Here is a 22,584-nt window from a genome sequence, read left to right as displayed (position 1 = left end):
GTTATTATTTCTTTAACTTTCAAATTTGGAAACATATCTACTTAATTTTCAGCCTCTAAGTATTAAGACTATAAATTTCTCCCAGAATACCATTTTGCTGAATCCCACAATATATCTTTTGTATAACAAGTGAGATGGGAGATCAGAACACATACATACAAAAACATCGATAAGATACATAAAATAACTAGAACTTACACCCCTTCAGTGCATCACGTATAAATTCAACTCTAGGTGAATTAATGAGCCATATGTAAAATACAAAACTATAAAAATTTTAGAAGTCACTATGGGAGAATACTTTTATGATACTTTTATTTCTTAAATAAGAAATAAAAATTGGTAACCATAGAGGAAAAATTAACACATTTGGCTACATTAAAATTAACAATGTCTATCATCAAAAGATACCAAAAGACCAGCCATAGATGGGAGGAGGTATTTGCTAAAAATATAATTGTCATGGTATTTGTATCCCAAATATGTAAACAAAAATTACAAATCAATAAGAAAAAGGCAAACCAATATAAAAGGGAGGGGGTGAAATGAATTGCACAAGCATTTTATGGGAAGGAAAACATACATGGTCAATAAACATGTAAAATGTCATTCAATCTCATTATCAGTAGCAAAAATACACATTTTCTGTGCCTTACTATTCCATATCCGCAGAACTGGCAAATGTTAAAGTCTGAGACTCCCATGCATTGTCAGGCATCGGGAGCAGGGCGATCTCCCATACAGCACTGCTGGGAGTGTAAATTAGTACAATTATTTTGAAAACCAATTTTTCTCCATGAAGATGCCCATACTCTATGACCTAGCAATCCCACTCCTGGGTATAAACTCTAGAGAAACTATCCTGTCCCAGGAAGCATTTATGAAAATGCTTAAAGCAGCACTAAGACTACTAGAAACTAGAAACCAACCAATGGCCATTGACAGTAAAACGAATAAAATGTGGGCAATGGGACACTAGCTACTACTGAGTAGGAGTAAATTGTAACCATACTCAGCAATACGATAGGATTTCAGGAACATAATTTTCAGTGGACAAAACAAATTGAAGAACATACACAGCATTAGTCCACTCATACAACACTTTCAAACATGAATTGCCATATATTTTCTTTGTGAAAGTACAAAGAAATGATAAACAGTAAGTTTAGGATAATAGTGGCCTCTGAATGGAAATGGGTGGGCTTGTCATGGGGGGGTGGTCGGTGCACGAGGGAAACTAAGAGTAATGGTGTTGCTCTTTTGGTTCTTTTCCCACACTCAGTGGTGAGTATTTAAGGGTTGCACTATTATTCTTTTTTGCTTTTCCCTGTTATTCTTTCTACCTTATGTATATTTTTAAGGTATTGTTTTGCACCTGCTCAGGACTCATTAAAAACAATGTAAGTGCTAGAATGCTAAAGAATAACACCTTCCCAGGCCTGACAGAGAACATCAGTCCTTAGACTGCAGAAGACCGTGGTCCTCGAAGGTTAAAAAGAAACTAATTCAAACCTAGACAGATGGAAGGGAAACTGCAGAGCATACAAGAAAGAAAAGACAGGGAGAAAGGAGTGATCATCCTCAAAGGGAAAAGCATGTTTCTCTGCAACGGGGGCAAACTCCAGAAGTGAAACATCTCTCAGTGCCAAAGGCGGAAAAAAAATCCCAAATCGAGTTTTTTACCCAGCTAAGTTTCATTCCAGAGCAGAGGGCTGAATTCTGAACCTGCCAGGGTTTACCATTAACAGACCTTCACTGGAAGAACTACTAAAAGATGTGCTTGATGAAGAAGGAAAACGGACCCATGCAAAGATGTGGGAGATAAGGAGCAGAGGGAAGCAAAGAAATGTGCAAACATATTTGTAAAACAAAACAGAACAAAACAAAACAAAAAACCAGAGTGGATCCGGTTTTGTGGGACATACAGCTTTATAATCTGGGAAACTCTTTCTAAGAAAAGTATAATAGAAAATTAAGTACAAAAATTTACATTTCCTTTGAATAAGAATAGAAATCACAACAAATAAAATTTAAAATTATAGTTAAGTGCTACACAATCTCACAAAAATCAGGAATATAATACATTCTTTTAATTACTTTCATCATAATTTCACCTTCTCTATAATACATTTTTCCCTACATTTCTTGGCTGCATACTCCTTGCTCACCTCTTGATGTGAAAATGACTTTTAAATGTCCTATATAAAGAAGTAGAAAGATAAATCAGTCTTCTAATGCAGTTGATCAAAATTTGTTCTTTTTAAAAAAAAATACCAGCCATCATTTAGAAAAGTTTAGCTTAGCTTCTTGTTTGTTGTTGGCACTGGGGATGGGGGGGGGAGTCTTCAGATAACGCCAGCCCTTTGATCTCCCTGTCGCAGCGAGTTGATCAAGGTCGACTGGGTTTCACCACACCCGGCGTCCCTCCCACTCCCTACCTTGCCAGGGCAGTTCTCAGCAGTGCTCTGTGCCAAGCAAGTCACATGGCCCTCAGGCCCAGAGTGAAACAGTGTCTCAGCCTCATTCTTCTCTTTGGGGAAGATGCTGATGCTCCACGAGGTCCAGGGAGTACAGGTTGCCACAGGGGACTGGAGCCCAATGCCCAACCCCTCTCCTGCAGCTCCGAGACACCACCACCGGACAAAGCAGCACGACCTCCAGGCTAGCAGGGCTCCATTCCTCTAACTCTCCTGGGCTGCTGCTTCCTTCCAGTTTCAGAGCCCTGGGAGGGTCCATCCAGTTAAGGCCCTGAAGCTAAAACATTAGGTACACGGTAGATTCACCATAAGCAGGGACTATAGAAAACAGCATAACAAAACAGCAATAGTAGTAATAATTGTTAGAAGACACTTCCCACGCCTATGTCCATAGAAAGGAGGAAAGTTCGACTTCAATTTCCACAAGTGACACTATAAAAACACTCTTCACTTCTCTCTTCACCCTTAACCATCCTCCTAAAGGCATGGAGGAAGAGCTCTCCATGCCTGGCTCAGCCCCCGCTAATTTCTCCTGCAGAGCTGCCTGCCCCAGATGAGGAAGAGGAAAGTTCTGGTCTGCCTGTGTCCAGGTTGCAAGCCACCAGCCTCATGAGGGAGCCCTGCCGTTGTCTCACTGTGCCATCGGGGGCTAAGTCCATCTCATTCAGGAACAAAGTATCCAAAAGATCACTTTCTCCAATCAACTTTATCTGAAATAAAGTTAATATTACATTTTGATTTTCAGTCTCTTATTCCTGATTCTCTCTCCCTCTTCTTTCTCTGTACTGGTTCTGAATTCCGGAGAGGAACAGAAGGGCTATGTATGGGACAGTCTACAACCCTAAGTAATAAAAGCTAAGTTGGGGAGATGTTTAAAAACAGAGGAAAGTAATAAGTAGATAACATAGGAGAAGAGACAACAAGAGCTACTGATTACCTCCATCATAGCCTGGCATATTCACATTTAAGGGTAACCACTCAAAGAAAGAGAATATATATCTTCCTAAATACCAGTGGGGGCAGGGAAGAACAAAATCAGTCTCAAAGGAAGCAAGAACAAAACCACCAAATAGTAATAAAAAATGTGGCAAATACAAAAACTAAAACAACATGGTAGAAACAAATCCAATAGAAATTATCTGAATAGAAACACAAATTTATCTATATGACCTTTGTAAGCATAAATGACAATGACCCCTCATATATGAAATAAAATGATGGGAAAAAATATTACAGGTTAAAACTAAACAAATAAAGGTAGAAAGGCAATATTAGTTGAAGAAATAGAATTTAGGGCACTAGTATTAGGTATAAAAAGGACAATTATTTAATGATAAATAATAACAATTATCAAGAAAATATAATAATCCTGAACTTGCATGCACCCAAAAACATAGCCTTGAAATTGCATAAAGACAAATAATGATATAAGAGGTCTGTCTGGAAAAAGTCCAACCATTTGTTAATATAACAAGAATGGTTTGCATGACATTGATGTAACCTGGCAAGGAGAGTGGACTGGAATGCGCATGTGTGAACAATGACTACTTCACTGCACTAGTCAGTGGGGGTGGTAGATGCCGTTGAGTGAGCACGTGTACTGTGTGGCCATCACATTTAAAATGACTGAGCAAGTAGAGCAACAAATCTTCATTAAATTTTGCATTATGCTTGAACATTCCTCCACAGAAACTATTTGGTTGATTCAAAGAGCATTTGTTACAATGCAATGAGTGCAGCGCAAATAAAAGTATGGCACAAACACTTCAACACTTCACATGGTCGAGAAGCGGTTGGAAGTGATCCATGGTCTGGAAGGCCGGCAGCAAGCAGGACACCTGAGATGGTTGAACATGTATGGACTCCAGTCAACAAAGATTGGAGACTCACAGTGCAAAAACCAGAAGCTGATCTGGGAATTCCAAACACTGCTGTCTCTGAGACTTTGACGCAGGATCTTGGCATGAAACATGTCATGGCAAAATTTGTTCCTTGGCTTCGGCTACTGGAGCAGAAGGAATACACGCTGCAGTTGCTAACGACTTGATTCAAACTGAACTGTGTGTGGTCCCAAGGTGACTGCTTTGAAGGGGACTAAGGCGTCATTGTCCTATGTACAATGTTTCTTGTATCTCATATCTTCTTGAATAAATGTCTCTATTTTTCATTTTACATGGCTGGATACCTTCTAGACAGACCTCCATATATACTAATAGCGTTATTATACCCCCCGGCCACGATGGGTGTTTTTAACACACCTCTCTCAGAAACAAACAGAAAGCCTACAAATAATAGGAAAGTAGAACGTGCCTTGAACAGCACAATCAATCAGCTTGTTCAATGGACATGTACAGAACGCTGCCACCAGTAATTAGAAGAAAGACACGGATTACTAGAGTGACCACCATCGCCACAAATACCAAGCATTCGTTTTATATTGCGATGCAATACAGTCAGAAGTTGAAAAACCAACAGGATAACTTAGAAATTCTATCATTTTAGAAACTAAAAAGCACTTCCAGGTAGACAGATAAATGAAAGGGCAACTAGATTGATAAATAAGAGAATGATAGGGTCATGTTATAAAAACAATTTCATGAACTGCTTTTGTCATTTAATAATAGATTGTGCATCCCCTTTCATGTGAATAATTATAGATCCATATCAGTATTTTAACAGTTTTACAGCATTTCATTGTCTGAATGTACCATAATGTGTTTGTTGTTGAATCATTTATGAAATATTTGACACTTTCATTATTGACTCAATAATATGATATTGATATGACCCATCAACATGATTTTTCAAAGTTTTGGAAAAGTGGACAATTTGGTTGTGTGGCAGAAACTGAAGGTTAGCCACTAATCCTCTTCTTTCCTTTTTCCTTAGTAACAAGACTCCTCGTTTTCAGCTAGGCAGGTGCTGTTTGGAATAAAGGCTTATTTTCCATTGTTATGCTATATTTACCTTCCAGGAATTATCTTAAAAAAAAAGAACTGTGTCTTTCTTCTTCACATCTTCCCACTAGCCAGAGTACGGATGAGATGCTTGGATAGCAAACAACAATTTTGGACCGCAAGGTAAAATCTTTATGTTAAAGGGATTGTAGACACAAGGATAGAAGGAACCTGGGTCACTGTTCCTCATGAACTTGCAATATTAGCTCTGGACTGTTTATTTCAGGACTTTATTACCCAGCAAGCCAATAAATTTCTACCTTATTTAGCTATTATTATTTGAGATTTTCCCGAATAACACGTTTTTACCAAATAGTTTGCTATAATGATCAGCTGTTATAACCAATCCTTTATGCATATATTTTCCTACATACATTCTTTTAAGTGATTTTGAGATGTATTACCGAATTTCACTCCATAAGGCTGCATGCCACCACAGTCCCACCAGAAGTGTGTGACAGTGCCCCACTTGCCATGTCCATTCCACCACTAGGTACCATTCTCTTCAATCTTTGCCAATCAGGTAGTCTTTCTTGATTAGTAGGATAGTTAATATTTTCAAAAACTTATTTGCCATTTGTGTTTATTCTTTTTACGTTGCTTTTAAAAAGTTCTTTGCTCATTTTTCTATCAAGGCAAATATTTATAATACACATGTGCTTTACACATTATAAATATTTTCTTCAGTTTGTGATGTTGAACATCATTTATGACATCTTTATGCAGAATTTTTAAACTTTATCAGGATTTTTCCTCTTTTTTTCTGCCTTTGGTATTATTTTTAGAGTTTTCTTTTCTTATAGATTATAGAGATATATGCCTAAATATTCACTAATACTTTTAGGTTTTTAAATAAATTTGATTTACTTTCAAATTGTTAATCTAGCTAGTATTTATTTTGTTATATGGTAGGGATCCAAATTTTTATTTTCCCAAATAGTTAACCAAATGTTTCAACCTTTTTTGAATTAATCATCCTTTATCCCCCCAACACAAAATGCTTTTCCTAGGGAGAACTAAATCACCCTTGTGGACATGGTTCGTTACCGAAGTCTAGTTACGTTCTGATCACCTACATATCTACTTCTCTACCACCGGCATATCTTTAATTACTATACCTTTTAAATATTTGTATAAAAACTGACATGATATGTCCTCCCTAATACATTTCTTAAAATTTTCTCAAGATGGGCTTCAGAATGCTTTTCATTAATATTACAGTAAAAGACTAAATAACATAAATCTATAAGAATTGAAACTTTTATTTGAATTTTATTCTAGGTTTAGATTGATATGCAAATATTTGACACTTTCTTTATTGACTCAATATGATATGGATATTACCCATCAATATGATTTTTAAACATTTTTAAATGAAGCCACTTTGATCTTTTCCTGAGATGTTATCATACCCTTGAAACTAACTAGGTCATGAAGCCTCTTGCAAATGTTAATCATTTTGGTGAGTGTGGGAAAGTCATAGAAGCAGCCTTTGCCTCCAATGGGCTTATATCCCACTAACGATAATTAAGACTGCATTGAATTGATATGTAGTTGTGTAAAACAGAAATAAAACGCTGTAAGTTATCACTGTGAAGGCACTGCTCTGTGCTTACATTCTGTGGGGCTGGCTGGAATGACAAGGCACAGCAGAAATGGACTGGGATTGGTCTGGAAGGGTAAGGGGGGTGGAAGGCCGTGTAGGAGGCACTCAATGCAGAAAGCAAATTATGAGGCAGGTTCACATGTGTTCTAGGCTAGCAAAGATAACTGAAGGCATGATAATTTTTTTCAGGGAACAGGTAGAAGGGAACCAATTGTTGGAAAACCTTTCAACATGGATCAGCAATGCAGATTTTATGTGAGCAAAAATTCACACTGATTATAATTTCTGAAAATGAGCTTGAAAAATCAAATTGGTGCTTAAGGAAGATAATTCTTGCTGCAATAAGCGCACAAGTTTGGATAAAAGGTAATTAATTAAATAGTCTGTTTAGGGAATTGGTACAATGATTTATTTTGAAATTTAATTTACTCAATAATTTTTATAGAATATTACCCATCATGTGCCTAGCATTGTGTCAGCATTAAAATGACTTTGTTTGCAGCCCCAAATCTATTTTTACAAAGCCTTCACGACAGATGTCTAATGACACCACTTACAAAGAGGGAGACATTCCCCAGGTACCTCTGTACTTTGTTCAACAGAAATTTAACTGCCCAAGTGGATGTGTGATTGATGTTATTCAATGATTAATGCAGCAAACTCCCTACTTTACCCTCTGCAGCAGAAATCTCCATTTAACCCCTTGGGATATGTAAGTGCCTCATTTCTTAAGAAACTACAGTGAGATTAGGAAGAAGGGAGGGCTTCAGAAAGCAATTAGGAAGGGGGCTGTTTAATCCCTCCTCCTTATTGAAAAGCAGCTTGAACCAAGGTTCTCTCTACTAAGAGAAACTTGAACCTACAAAAGAGTTTGCAAGAAAACTTGATCAAATAGGGAAATAAGAGGAATAAATAAAATAGCTATTAGAGTAACCTATTTCTCTTCTGTTTTTTTTCTTTCAGTTCATTGAGTCAAATAACAAAAATCTCACTGAAATAAGTATTTCAAAGCATATCACAGTTGCTTTACAAGCCACTCTCCTGTAGCATGAATATGTTTTTTCAACATATAACTGACATGTATATGATGTATATTTGCTTCATTTTGTGCCTTTAGTTCCTCTCCACTTTCCCTTACTCGTAATTAATAGCTGCTAAGTGAGACAGTCTGAGAGGAGATGACAAAGTAAGCACAGGTTTTTAATAAAAGCATATTTAATTTTTGTTTTTCAAGCCCCATTTTCCCTCAGACATGGGGTGCACACATCCCTAAGCATCTTTTGACTTCAGAGACACCTTTATCTGTTTAGTCAACTAGCGAAGGAGTCTCTGCACCAGGAGCAACTCGAGGGAGGAAAGAGAAAAAGGGACAGAAGCTATGCCTTCCCTTGTTCCTGTTGCTGGAAGAAGCCTACATGTTGTGGTTCCCAAAACATTTAGGAACAATTCAAACAAAGTATGTAATGTAGGTAAAAATTGCTTTCACCATTAGATACACATTTTTACAAGAACAATAATTCTTCATGGCAACACACAAACAAAGACATTTAAAAAAACACAACAACAAAATCAAGAGAGAAAGAAAGAAAATAAAAGAAATGGTCCACAACAGAAGAATGTACAAAGCCAAAGTACTTCTAACTCTCCCACTTCCTCGTAGAGTTTTTTCCAAAGCATATACATAAAATATTAATTTATTTTAGACAAATAGGATTATGTTATGTATATTCTCTAACTTGTTTTTTTTTTTGCACACAACTAATTATCTTGGACTTCTGTCTGGCAGCACATACAGCTCTCTTTCCTTCGTGTAAACATCTGCATGCAAGCACAGATGCGCTGAACATACGAGAGAACCGGATACCAACGGACGGGCCTTCGGCGGGTTGTTGGCAAAATGAAGTGGCAATGATTAGTCTTGTTCATGCATGGAAAAAAATAACCTATAGGATAAATTTCTAAATGGAATTGGAAGATCAAAGGATGTATTTAAATTTAAAAGTAACATTTATACGTTAAAGTTTAATAAATCCTGCCCAATTGCCCTCTAAAAGGGTTGTCTCAGTTTCCACTGCTACTGATGGTTTGTATGCGAGACTGCAGAGTTCCCACACCCACAGCAAACCTTCCCCCCCCCCCTCCCGGCACTGAGAAAGAGGGAAATTCACGTCTCAATTTTAGAAGTTTGCATTTCTTCAATTGTAACTGAGCTTCAGCTTTGTATATTTTATCATTTTTTCCCCTGCAAGCAAACAGTGTATTGTTTTTAAATTGACTTATTTACCTTTTTATTGATATGTAAGAACATTTGGGGATTAAGGAAATTAATACCTTGTCATACATACTAAAGATGTTTTTCCAAGGAAATGTAATAAACATTTTATTTTAAAAGGACATTCCTAGTTTTACCAGCAGATTCCTTATCCAGGGTCAATTTGATTTAAAATCATTTCTATTTAAATCCCTCATTAGGGAAAGTGGATTTAATCAATTTTCCAAAAGTGCATTCTTCTATTTGATTTAATCTTAAGATAGTTGTTTGATGTAACTTTAATGCATGGTCATTACCTCAAATATAGATTTATGTTTCAGAAAGAAGGAAAAATTAGGAAAGAATGATAAAAAGTCAAAGAATAATGATGACCATCTTCATGTCTCATAAAATCTTTAGAATAAAATAAATTATGGTAAGAATATAAGGCACAGACCATTCAGGAGGATTTCAAGACTTGCTTGAATCTGTGTGTTTAATTATTTTGCCACATTTTTTTTAAAAAAGCATTTCCATTGCAATCCTTTCAGTGGAGTGTATGCTCCTAGGGGAACCCTGGTGTCGGGGGACCTGGGCCAGCGATGATACAAGGTATAAGGGTAAGAGATGTTCAGTGAGGTTGTGGGGTGAACGTCACACAGTGTGGGACTTAAGCCCTCATGACATCACCCCAAACCCTTAGCAAACCTTTAAGGATATGGGTCTGATGAGATTTTCTGGACACCAGTGAACAGAAAGAGTTTATCTATGTCGAGATTGTAGAAACAGCACAATAAAGATGAAAAGGACAGCAGACACGTCAGTAATATAGACAGCCCCCTGTCCCCCCCAACAAAGAATGTCCCGGGCCTGTACAGCAGCTCTCGAGACGAGGCAGCCCGCCTCTCCAAACACGGGGGCCTGTCCGTCTGCAGCAGCGGCCAGAACTCACTACAGAAACGGCCAGAGCTGAAAGCCTCCCAAAGCCAGCCTCCGTGGGTGATGCATTAATGAAATTTTAAGAACATGATCCTCAATAGAATTTAGGTCTTTAAAGGAGCCTAAAGTTAAAATTATCATGTCTTCTAAGTCAATCATGAATTTTTTTTTTACAAAAAAAGTGTTATAAATTCTTAAAAGTCTATTTAATTTTCATATCAAATTTTAAAGGAAAAATAACTTTGTCTATCTACGCTGTCTCTGCTCCACTATCAAATGTTTTAGAGGACTCTTCTTAAATCCCTTAAACAACAAATCTGTTATAACATGTATCTAATAGTTAATATTAGTGGGAGAATACTGTCTAAAGCTCCTCAACCTTTAATGTCAGTAATGTTCTCTGTAAGGCCATACTCATGGGCATAGCTGCATCCAGCTTACATGCTGTAGAAGAAAGTTAAATCACTTGGCAAGAATTTTTCTGACTCCAGCAGTATTTGTTGGTTTGCACACTGGTAAGTGATTTGCACACTAGTTAAGGATGTTGCAAAGCATCTTTGATTGACATCACCAAGAGGGAAAAATTAGATAACGATAGGATATGTATGAAAGCGCTTTCTAAAGTACCAACAAAATGTAGTCTTTTAGTATCAAGGTCAGACAGCAGCTGACAAAACAGTCTCAGGAAGAGCCATGAGGCAAAGGAAAGTTATTTCTTTATGAAACCAGAATTATAAATAAGGTACGACTATATACCAAATACCTTAAAGATTCCCTTTCCTGCATATACTGAGGCAATGAAATAGTTAAAAAGATTTAATTCATGTTTTAAAGATTTAATTCATATTTCGTATGTAGAATGTTTTATTGATACTGTTTCATTTTCCTGACAGCTATTATGTTATTATTTTCTAATTTTACTGCATTGTGATCAGAGAATATGTTCTACATGACACCAATTTTTGTGTTATTTATTGAGATTTCCTTTGTGAAAAACATTGGAATGGTTTGATTTTTCTCAAACTAGGTGTACACTTGTTTTTGTTTTACTTGTTTGACGATCAGTGTGCTGCTTCAGTGTTCAGATCTTGTTGTAACCCATTATAGAAAATTCTTATTTTCTCCTTGAATGTTGCTCGTCTCCCATTTTCTACTCTTGCTCTGTGTCTCCCTGAGACACATCAGATGTATGTTGGGCCTTCTTGGTCTATCTTCCACCTCTCCAAACCACTCTTTCATTTCTTCCATCTCCGTCCCACTGCACTTCATTCTAGGTGATGTCCTCATACATATCTTCCTGTTTGCTGATTTTCTCTTTGGATGTGTCTAAAACTCTATTTAATCTATCCAGTGAGACCTTAATGGCCATAATTTTCATTTCTAGACCTTTCATGTGCTTCCTTTCAAGTTTTCCTTTTCTTTATTTCCACGCCATGGTGTGTCCAACCTTTTGGCATCTCTGGGCCACACTGGAAGAAGAAGAGTTGTCTTGGGGCACACATTAAATATACAAACACTAACAAAAACTGATGAGCAAAAAAAGGTTTTAAGTAAATTTACAATTTTGTGTTGGGCCACATCCGTAGCCACCCAGGACCGCATGTGACCCACGCGCCACGGGGTGGACACCCCTGGGATCATCCATGGTGTCTTATTGTTTCCTTATGTTTTCATTTCTTCTTTAAAATCTCTTCACTCATTTTTTTATTATAGAGTGTCTTTGATTTTGTTTGTTATAGTTCTTTTGGTGTTAATTCTCTTAATTTTTGCTTCTGATGACTCTCCATTACGGCAGCATTACTTGTATAGATTATAACGTTTTGTCGTTGTTGCTGTGAATTCATCTTCAGTGGGTTCAGTTGTTTTTCAGAGAGAAGCTTTTGTGATGAACTGAACCGTGTCTCTTTGCCCACAAAATGCTTACATCGAAGCTCTAACCCCCATCAGGATTTATTTGTACATAGGGCTTTTAAAAAAGTAATCGACATTGAACAAGGACATCAAGGTGGAGCCCTAACCCAGTATGACTAGAGTCCTTAAAGAATTTCCAAAGGGGCATGCACACAGAGAAAAGGCCGTGTGAAGAGGCAGCGAGAGGGGGGTCATCTGCAAACCAGGGAGAGGGGCCTCCGGAGAAAACAAATCTGTCAACATCTTGATCTTGGGCTTCCAGCCTCCGGAACTGTGAGGCGATAAACTCTGTCACTTCCACCACCCAGGCTGTGGTATTCTGTTAGGGTGGCCCTAGTAGACTATCACAGCTTCTGACACTTAGGTGTGAAGGGGATCTCACAGAAGTGCTTTTGCAGTTGCTTCTATCAGATTCCTAGGTGTTTTGAGGCTCTGGACCTATTTTTATGTTAACATTGGTTTAGAGCAGCAATTTCCAACCCTTTCACCCCATGGCACACATAAACTAATTACTAAAATTCTGCGGTACACCAAAAAAATAGGTATAATTTTGATTCATTCACACTGGACAGCTATTGTTGTGTTGGCTGTTGTTATTTTTTATTTGATAATTTAAGGGAAAAGAAGTCAGTGTCCTTGACTAAATAGTCAGAAATTACATGTTTAAAAATTCTTGCCACACAGTGGTTGAAAATCTCTGGCTTAGAGAGTTGATTTTAAGAAAACAGACTTACGGTCTTTCTAAGCTAATTGTATAAATCAGACACCTCAGGCTGGTGTCAGTTTCTCTGACAGGATGTCCCTTCCCAGGCCTGTGCCCATTCTAGGGCTCAATAACAGCAAACATCCTCGCTCCTCCCACAGGCCAGTGAGGGAAGTTGTCTTACCTTTTCTTGTGAGGGTCTAGGCTTTCCGCAGGGAACTGACTTCAGCTTCTCTGCCTAGTGAGTCTAAGGACCCATCTCCTGTCCCTGGCTCTGCCTTCTCCTGGGCCCATCCTCGTCCCCGGGGGCCTTTATCCAGGATGAAACCTGTAGGTCCTTGCAACATCAGCTTGCACTATCGCTTTGGCTTTGGTGTCTTGCTTTGCTTCTGACATTTGGGAAGTTTGTTATTTCATGCTGTTCATCATTCCTGACACTTGTAATAGAAAGGGAATCTTCCCATATTGTATTTGTCCACCATGTTGACTTTCTAATTGTGCGTACCGGAAGGCGTTGATTTTTTTCTAACACACTAGAAGTACATTTGTCTTTGTTAGAGTAGGATTATGTGAGTTAGTAGTCAGTAAATCCATCACAATTATTTTTAAGGGTTATGTTGTGGGTATGAGAATAATTTAATTTTAGAATAAATAACTTTCAAAAATGTGATGAAACTATCATCAGGGACCTTATTTCCAGACTTGGTACTGATGTAATACACATATAGACTTATGGTTTCAGAGACAACAAATATAAAAAATAGACATAATTATAAGTTGAAAAGCAAGAAAAAGTCTTCATCTTTGTGCCTGCATTATCATTCCAAAGTCATTAATATCCTCCTTGGCCTTTAATGTGCTGCTATGGACTGAACTCTGCCCACCCCCCCAAATTCTTATATTGATGTCCTATCCCAATGTAATGGAATTTGAAAATAGCATTTTTGGGGTTAATCGGGGTTAGATGAGCTGATGAGGGTAGGGCCCCCATGATGGGATGAGCAGCCTGGTGAGAAGAGAAAAAGGAGGAAGGAGGTTCTCTGCAAACCATGGGGAGAGCTCTCACCAGGAACCAAATCAGCCAGTACCTTGATCCTGGACTTCCCAGCCTCCAGAACCAAGAAGTAAATGCCTGTTGTTTAAGCCAACCAGTCTATGATATTTTTGTTATAGCAGCCTGAACAGACTAATACATGCACATAACTGTCCATCCAACTGCAATTCATTTTCCTACCATACCGTTTTTCAGGTTTATGTTATCCCTACACACTCACCAAATAAGTAATAAGTGATAGTTTGTGATCACCCAAAATTCAGAATACTTAACATGCTGTCAAGTTTCTGAAACCCATTTTTCCTAAACATTTAAAGCTCTCCTGACTCAAATGCACTCCTAATTATTAAAAGGGATTCAGTGTTCTCCCTCTTATTCAGCTATCTGAGAATTAATGCATTCAAGAGCCCAAGGAACCAGACTACATGCTCGGAGGTGTCAGATGTTCTTACCAGTAAGTAACCACCAATAAGCAGCACGTCCTGGGCACAGAATGAATAAGTGAAATGTGCTTGCTGTGAGGTCCTCGCAGAGTTCCACGTTCTCTTAACAACGCGGTTGGTGGGAGGATGAAGGAAGAGAAGCATAGTGCTCTCTTTTATGTAGGCATCATGAATTCACGTCACGAAGTCTATTGTGTAAAAGGAATATTTCCATGTTTTCTAAGAGCCTTCAATAACTATGACTACAAGAAAGGGAGGGAACCAGGAGACTTTCTGCCTTTCCAGACTGTTCCATTACAGCTTCAACTTTACCCATAATTCAAGTCGTCCTTAAAAAAGTCCTTCCCTGAAACTAAAATGGCTCATTCTCTTCGGTCCCATTTGCAAAGCAAGTGGTCTGGGTATTGTTATCCCAATGCTGTTTAATTCTCTGAAATGATGGCAAAGCAGGTCACGCTGTATTTGTGCAGATTTCTTTTAAAAATATTTGTCTGGAGCCTGCCTTCTCCAAGAGTGGCCCTAATCGGCAGGAGGGGCATCTTCTAGGGGCTTCTCCAGGGTAGCGTGTTGGCCCCACCCCAAAGCTACCGAATCAGAATCTGCAGTTTGGCAAGATCCCAGGTGATGCACCTGCACACTCGAGTTTGAGAAGCACTGGCTTGGACTGTTGTGCGCTCCACCTAATAGAGTTACCTTCTGACTCACTAATACCCCAGGAACAAGGGGAAGGTTTTTCCGTGAGCCTCACATGGCATTTTGATACTCTATTAACAATTAGGAATCACATATAGGAAAACCTAATATTTAAGTCTATAAATGAAGCAGAAAAATTGTCTCCATTTCGATTTAGTAGGAAGGCTGCCTTGCTCACAAACGCTAAATTGGAAACAAAGAACTGTTTTCTTTCAGGTTAATGGGTTTCCCCTCATCAAGTGGTCCTTCGATCATGTAATCTAAACTTGCCTCCACCTATTTATTTTTTTAAAACTGCTTTTCTTTTTAATAGGATTATTCATCCTTCCGATATTAACAGCAATTAGACTCGCCTCATGGTGCGTCATGCCAACTCAGTCTGCGACCATCAGAGGAGGACGATCTTAGTCTTGTCTCAGTAACAAACCTTGACAACCAAAACAAAGCAGCAGGCAAAATACAGGAAGAGAATTCACAATACAGGACCGCAGACGACAAGAACTTCGAGAACGTGATCACGGCTGCCTTGCCTGCTCAAGCCACGTGGAATGGTGGCGTTCATGCTGCCCACACCAATGACGCTGGGGTGTGGTCTTAAATTGTATTTTTCAGCCAAGTTTTTAGAGAAGACTCTTTAAAAGCCTCAGAAACATTAACATTCTCTTTCCAATTCTAATCTATTTAATTTTATTGGAAAACATTTACATAGCTCATCAGCAGACTCTCTAGTATTGAGTAATATTTAGCATGTTGTAATCATGAGAAGGAGAGATTTAGATTAAATGCTGTTTTTTATTACTATTCAATCACCATAAGTTGTTCCACTTTTTATCTTTTTAGTCAACAGATTTCAAAGGTGGGAAAATATCTTCATTTACAGATATACCTATATTTATCTCCTATTATATTTTCCATTAGTGTCTACATGAGATTTATTCCTGGTGATTCCCAATGAAGTAAATGTGCTTCTCCTAACACCAGATGCTAATAATAAAGACAAATGCCCCCTATCTCTTAGAGATGTTACAAGAATAAATTAGATAATATTTACAGGGGAATTTGACCTCATTAGAGATAGGATATAAATGAAATGTGAAAAACAAACCTTTGAAGAACAAAAAATTCCGTTCAGTTGTAACCAATTGAGTCAACAGCAGTCAAAGGAAATAGGCCTACGAAAAGTGGCTCCCCTCGCTGGGCCAAGTACTGCCCACGAACTCCAGGTCTGGGCTGAAACTTCGGGCGTCAGTTTGGAGATGTGCAAAACGAGCTCTTCATCTTTTTCTGTATATCTACATCTATCATACTTGGACTATGCTGGGGTAAATTATCAAAGTTATTTTAAATCTCTTTCTACATTTAATATCGTGTAAGGATTGTTAATAAAGCAAGCAGAAATTTTGACATAGGTAACACATGCATATATCCAGACAAACTCTTTTCACATTTATATTATCTAGAGCCAAAAAGGAGCTTTCCGCAGGACGATGGACAAAGAGAGAATCCTAGTTATTACACAGGGAAAGTCAAGGTTGTCCTCACTTTGAGGTATGGGGAAACTCATTTTTTAATGGGCTTATTTGTGGGATACAGGAAAGTCACCCAACCCCACCTATTTTTCAAGTGTCCAGCTACATTGGCCCCAGATTCTAACATTTACGATTCTTTGTGAGTTAAGTGAAATAGCTGCATATTTGTGGAAAAAGGTAAAATTAAAAACCGTAGGATGGTGAAAACATTCAGCAATGTAATGAACCAACACTGCAGACCTATTCTGTGCCAGGCACTACGCTAAGCGCTTTGCCAGAACTGTCTCATTTAATTCCCAGTTCAACCCTATGACACAGGCATTGTCCTCATTCCAATGTTAACAGGTGTGCAAACACGCACAGACAGGTTAAGAAGCCTGCCCAAGATCACACAGGCTACCAGTGGCATCGCTAGACCTTCACCTTGGCCTTCTGACTGCGGAGTCTGTACTCAGAACCAACATGTCTTCCTACAAGTGGGGGAGTTAGCCCCATACACTATATTCCTGTGTGCAAATGAGACACACAATACTTTACAAACTTTGATACAAAGAAAAATGTGAAAACTGAAAAAATTTTAGATTGTGTTTGATCAAATGTTGGGTTTTTCTAGAACAGCCAAGGGTTTAATGTGAGGCAGCCTCCACCCTTCCATTTCAGAGGACTCGTCCACAGCAAACATTCACGGTAGAACCCTATTGTGCTGAAAGTGTTCACCAAGAATGGGGCACTAGAAACTATGCTAAAGGCAGAGTTCTCTCGCGGAGCCAACAGCAAATATTCGGGTGGAGATGAGAAATGGGACATGGAAAAGAATTTAGAGATGGAAATACCAGAGGAGCTTGGATAATATACTGCAAGTAACTGCCTTCTATCACATTATGACTATGGATAACTTCTGTAGGAAGAGGCTACTGTGGATCTTAGAATGTCTAATAGCTTCTTGATACGTACGATGTTTTTGAAAAGGCCTTTAAAATTGTTCTCTAATGCCAGAAACATATGCTGTCTATGTTTTTTATCTTGTTTTATCCCATAAAACATGTGATTTTCAGAAAGCGATGAACTGATAACCTGGCTTCACTGCTTCTAATAGAACACTGTAATAGGGTTGAGTACACACCTTTCCATAGCAACAGACATTGTATACGGACATGAACCCTATACATCTCCCTTGAAGAAAGCTTTAAGTTGATAACAGACAAATTCAAAATAAAGCCTATGATCCCAACCCCCTGAAGCCTGCTTCCCCAAAGAACTCAAGCAAGGATACATTGACAAATGGCTCACCATGCTTTCCCATAGCTCATTTCTTTGCCTTCTTTTTTTCTTCAAATGGCACTTCAGCCTTAATAGCTTCAGAGGTTTCAAGAGAGAGGACGAGCGCCACCTGAAAAAAAAAAAAAGCCAAAAACCCAATACAATCAAGGTTTGAGAAGTTCGGCATTGGGCTTACTGAACAGCGTTGGAGGTAGTGGTTTCTCTGTTTTGAGAACGAACACATGCATTCTTGCCACCCTTCACCGTTTCATTTAGTGTGTTTCCACTTTATGGACATTATGTGAACACTGGCAACCTGGTTAGCTCTAATTTTAAAACAGCTGTTCCACAGGGGGGAAAAGGTAGCTTTGGAAAGAGTATCACCAAATGTTTTCATAAGTCCATATAAAAAAAACAAAGCACAGATAAAAAAACAAACAAACAAAAACCCATGATATTGGGCCATTGGAAGTACTGGCTAAAGCAGGGGCAGCCAGGCTCCTATGCTGAGTCCGGTTTGCAAACTATAATTCGATTCCCCAAACACTTGTCTATGCAGAGTGGATGCCTCCCCTCGCTCACCCCAATTAGGCAGGAGGCGCTGCCTAGGGCTGGAGACTAATCTGCACGCTATTGTTTCCGAGCCGGGAGAAGTGAACACTCTGTGCAGCTAACGCTGTGCTTTGTTCCTAACGTGCTGAACTAGGCTTGGACGCTGTTGATTATGCTTAGGAGAGAAGTTAATGATATGTTGTGAGTCCATGTAGTATATCCCATCCCTACGCAGGTTTTAAACAGCATCTTCCTGCAAATAGTCTACTCTAGAGCTTGCATGTCGAAAAGTGAAACAGATGGTCCAGTTTTATATTTCTCTTCCTTTAGAATTTCTTATGCGGCTCAGGGACTTTGGTCTTCTGGGATCTCAAATTATATTTCAGCCCATTATACGTATATCAGTGTTGATACTAAGATGGTATGTAAGGATTATTCCAAATCCACATGGCCGCAGCCTCTGCTGGTTCTTAGCATGCCATGTGCTGTTCATTTTAATTGAAAATATTCTAAAAGCAAGATTGATGTGTTTTCTATCCCCTTAAAATAGAAACAGGTTCTGGGCTCATAATTGAGCACTCATAAGCCCACTCTCCTTATTAACATGCCCTCTCTAATTTGTGCCTCTGTTTGCACAATATAAATGGCCTTTAACAGCCCTTCATTCATACAATGGTCTCACTAACCCAAAGAAAATTAGTAGCAGGCAAAAGCCTATTTTTACTGACACAGAGACAAAAATGCTAATTACCTTAAAATATTCTCAAGTGTGTATCTTTGGCATCCTTCCAGGCAAGGCTCAAAAGTTTTTTTTTCTTCCTGTTATTTACTAGTTATAGGAAAAGTTGTTTTTGTTTTATATTCAGGCTTATACACAAGTATAAATTTATATTTATCATTTGAAATCTGTTGAGTCCAGAGTACTGGTGTTGGGTGAAGTATTGGTTTGCTTTCTCCTTACTCCTGGGTCCACTTGAGAGCATTATCCATTTGCGATTAATTGTGGTTTTGCTGTTTTTGTTAAGGCACTCAGGGACATTTGCAGAAAAAAATAATGCTTAAAAATTTGTTTATTTAAACATATTAATTACCATAAAATATTATTTTTTTCTTCAAACACTTTTCTCTGATAATTACATGTATTTGTCTAAGTTTATACTCTGAAGCACTCCCTTTTGAAATGGTTTTAAAATTGAAACCTCTGATATACAAAATAAGTAATAAAGAAACAAAATTTTTAGCTTCAATTCAAACTGAACCACAGACTAACTATACCTTCAATTGTAATGTTATAACAGGCAATTACACTAAACAAATTCTAACACATTTAACAAAATAGCATTTAATTCAACCTACCAAATTATGATATCAGGTGTGCTGACAATATTTATATTAAAAACAATGAGCTTTTTATCATGTATTCAACAAAATTATTGAAGATGCATTATTTTCATAGTACTTTGCTAGGGCTGATTTGTAAAAAAATAAATAAGGTAAAAAGGGCTTGTCTTCTTGAGGGAGTGTAATCAAGTTTGGTTATTTTATTTTTGGTGTTGAGCTTTGTAAGTTCTTTATGAATTTTGAATATTAACCCCTTATCAGATGTATTGACAAATATGTTCTCCCAATCAGTGAGTTGTCTTTTCATTTTGTTGATGGTTTCCTTTGCTGTGCAAAGACTTTATTTTTTGATATGGTCCCATTTGTTTATTTTTTTCTTTTGTTTCCCTTGCTCAAAGAGCTATATCAGAAAAAATATTGCTACGAAAAATGTCTGAAATTTTACTGCCTATATTTTCTTCTGGGATTTTTGTGTTTTTGAATTAACATTTAAGACTTTAATTCATTTTGAGTTTATTCTTGTGTATGATGTAAGAAGGTGGTCTAGTTTCATTTTTTTGCATGTATCTGTCCAATTTTCCCAACCATTTATGGGATAGACTATCTTTAGCCCATTGTATACTTTTGCTTCCTTTTTGGGGGGGACCACTTTGTGTGGTACCAGAAACTGTAGCCCAGTGTGAGCACGGCCTTGCCTGTAAGTCTTGACCAGAATGCAGGGAATCAGGTGGCAGGTGCGACCTGATACTAACACCAAGGGTTCCCGTGTAAAATCAGGCCTGAAGAATACATTGTATCCTTTGAAGCTTGCTTTGCTTTGTATAGCCCTGTTGATATAAACCAGATGTTTAAATTCAAAGCATAAGGGAGTGAACTCCTAATCTCATGAACCCCACCTTAACAGACCCTGACTTAAGGTAAATCTCTGTTTCCTCAATTGTTATCTATAGATAATATGTTTTCTATAACTATAGCCTTTGGACACTCATTGATGAGCTTTGCATGCATACCCCAATAAAAGCCGTTTCGGAGAAGGGCTCAGGGCATTCTCCACTAGAGGGAATCGCCACCCCCTTCCCCACTGGAACAATAAAATTGTGTCCAGGATGACTTATTTTCATCCGCAGAGGCCGATGAGAGAGCTGTGCAGGACCGAGATTCCCACACTTTGTCAAATATTGACTATAAAGCCATGGATTTATTTGTGGGATCTCTATTCTGTTCTACTAATCTATATGTCTGTTTTTTTTTTTTTATGCCAGTACCATACTGTTTTGATTACTATGGGCTTGTGATGTAGTCTGATATCAGGTAGGAATGATTGCTCTAACTTTCTTCTTGTTGCCCAAGATTGCTGTGGGTATTGGGGTCTTTTGTGGTTCCATATAAATTTTTGGAATATTTGTTCTAGTTCTGTGAAATATACCATTGATATCTTGATAGAAATTGTGTTGAATCTATAGGTTGCTTTGAGTAGTATGGACATTTTAATGATCTTAATTTTTCTTATCCATGAACACGGTATGTTTCCACTTATTTTTATCATCTTCAATTTCTCTTTTTTTATCTTCACCCTAGGACATGCTCATTGATTCTAGAGAGAGGGGAAGGGAGGAAGAGAGGGAGAGAAACATCAGTGCGAGAAACATCTATCGGCTGCACCCCCTCTCCTGCACACACCCCTATGGGGATTGAACCTGCAAGCCAGGCATGTGTCCAGACGGGGAATCAAACCTGTGACCCTTTGGTTTATGGGATGATGGTCCAGCCAACTGAGCCACACTGGCCAGGGTTTCTTCAGTTTCTTTCTTCAGTGTCTCATAATTTTTTGAGTACAGGTCTTTCACATCCTTGGTTTAATTTATTCCTAGGTATTTTATTCTTTTTGAAGCAATTGTGAATGAGATTGTTTTCTTAGTTTCCATTTCTGATAGTTCATTATTGGTGTATAAAAATGCAACTTTTTTTTTTGGACATTTACTTTGACCCAGTGATTCCACTTCTGGAAATATATATGGAGAAACCCAGAACACTAATTTGAAAGAATACACACACCCCTGTGTTCACTGCAGTGTTGTTTTTCATAGTCAAGATTTGGAAGCAGCCCAAGTGTCCATCAGCTGTAAAAAAGAAGGAAATTTTACCCTTTGCAACAGCATGGATGGACGTGGAGAGCATTATGTTAAGTGAAATAAGCTAGTCAAAAAAAAATGAGTACCATATGATTTCACTCATATGTGGAATCGAATGAACTAAATGCACTAACAAGCAAAACAGAGACAGGCTCATAGATAGAGAGCAGATACCTGTCAGGAAGAGGGGGTGAGGATGGGGTAGGGAGGTAGAGGGGTTAAGAAAAAACAAGAAAAAAACTCATGGACCTAACCCTAACCTTAACCCCCCAAAAAATCAAGTTTGGAGAAAGTGTCCCTCAATGGATAAACGGATAAAGAATATACACACTCACTGGAATATTATTCGGCTATAAAAAGAAGGAAATCTTGCCATTTGTGACAACATGGATGGCCTTTACGGGCATTATGTTAAATAAAATAAGTCAGAGAGATAAAGACAAATACCGTATGATCTCACTTTTATGTACAATCTAAAAAAGGAAGAGAAAAGGAGCTCATGGATATAGAGAACAGAGTAGTGGTTGATGGAGGCAGGGGACAGAGGTGGGAGGAGGTAAAATGAGTAAAGGGAGTGAAAAAAACAAACTTCCAGTTATAAAATAAATAAGTCAAATGAAATAAATAAGCTTAATGTATTGTTAATAATACTTTGGCGCATATTTGAAAGTTGCTAAGGGAGTGAATCTCAGAAGTTTTCATCACAGGAAAAAAACCTTGCTAACTGGTGATGGTT

At 38.1% G+C, this 22,584-nt stretch overlaps 1 long non-coding RNA gene across 2 annotated transcripts in view; it reads right to left on the bottom strand.

Annotated features, from left to right (window-relative positions):
• Positions 1–378: 378 nt before the first annotated feature.
• Positions 379–22,584, bottom strand: part of LOC128779559 (uncharacterized) — a 29,429-nt gene continuing 7,223 nt past the window's right edge. Inside the window, exons 2-3 of one of the 2 annotated variants that reach the window (XR_008425595.1) lie at positions 17,854–17,953; positions 379–2,754 (exon numbers count right to left, since the gene is read on the bottom strand). This is a non-coding gene — a long non-coding RNA (uncharacterized lncRNA). Of the gene's footprint in view, positions 2,755–10,539; positions 10,743–17,836; positions 17,954–22,584 lie in introns of those variants that run through there. The other variant, XR_008425594.1, reaches the window with a different exon arrangement.

This window comes from Desmodus rotundus, chromosome 11, assembly GCF_022682495.2.
Source record: "Desmodus rotundus isolate HL8 chromosome 11, HLdesRot8A.1, whole genome shotgun sequence".
Classification (NCBI taxonomy): Eukaryota; Metazoa; Chordata; class Mammalia; order Chiroptera; family Phyllostomidae; genus Desmodus; species Desmodus rotundus.
This window is presented reverse-complemented; position numbering and strand designations above follow the sequence as displayed.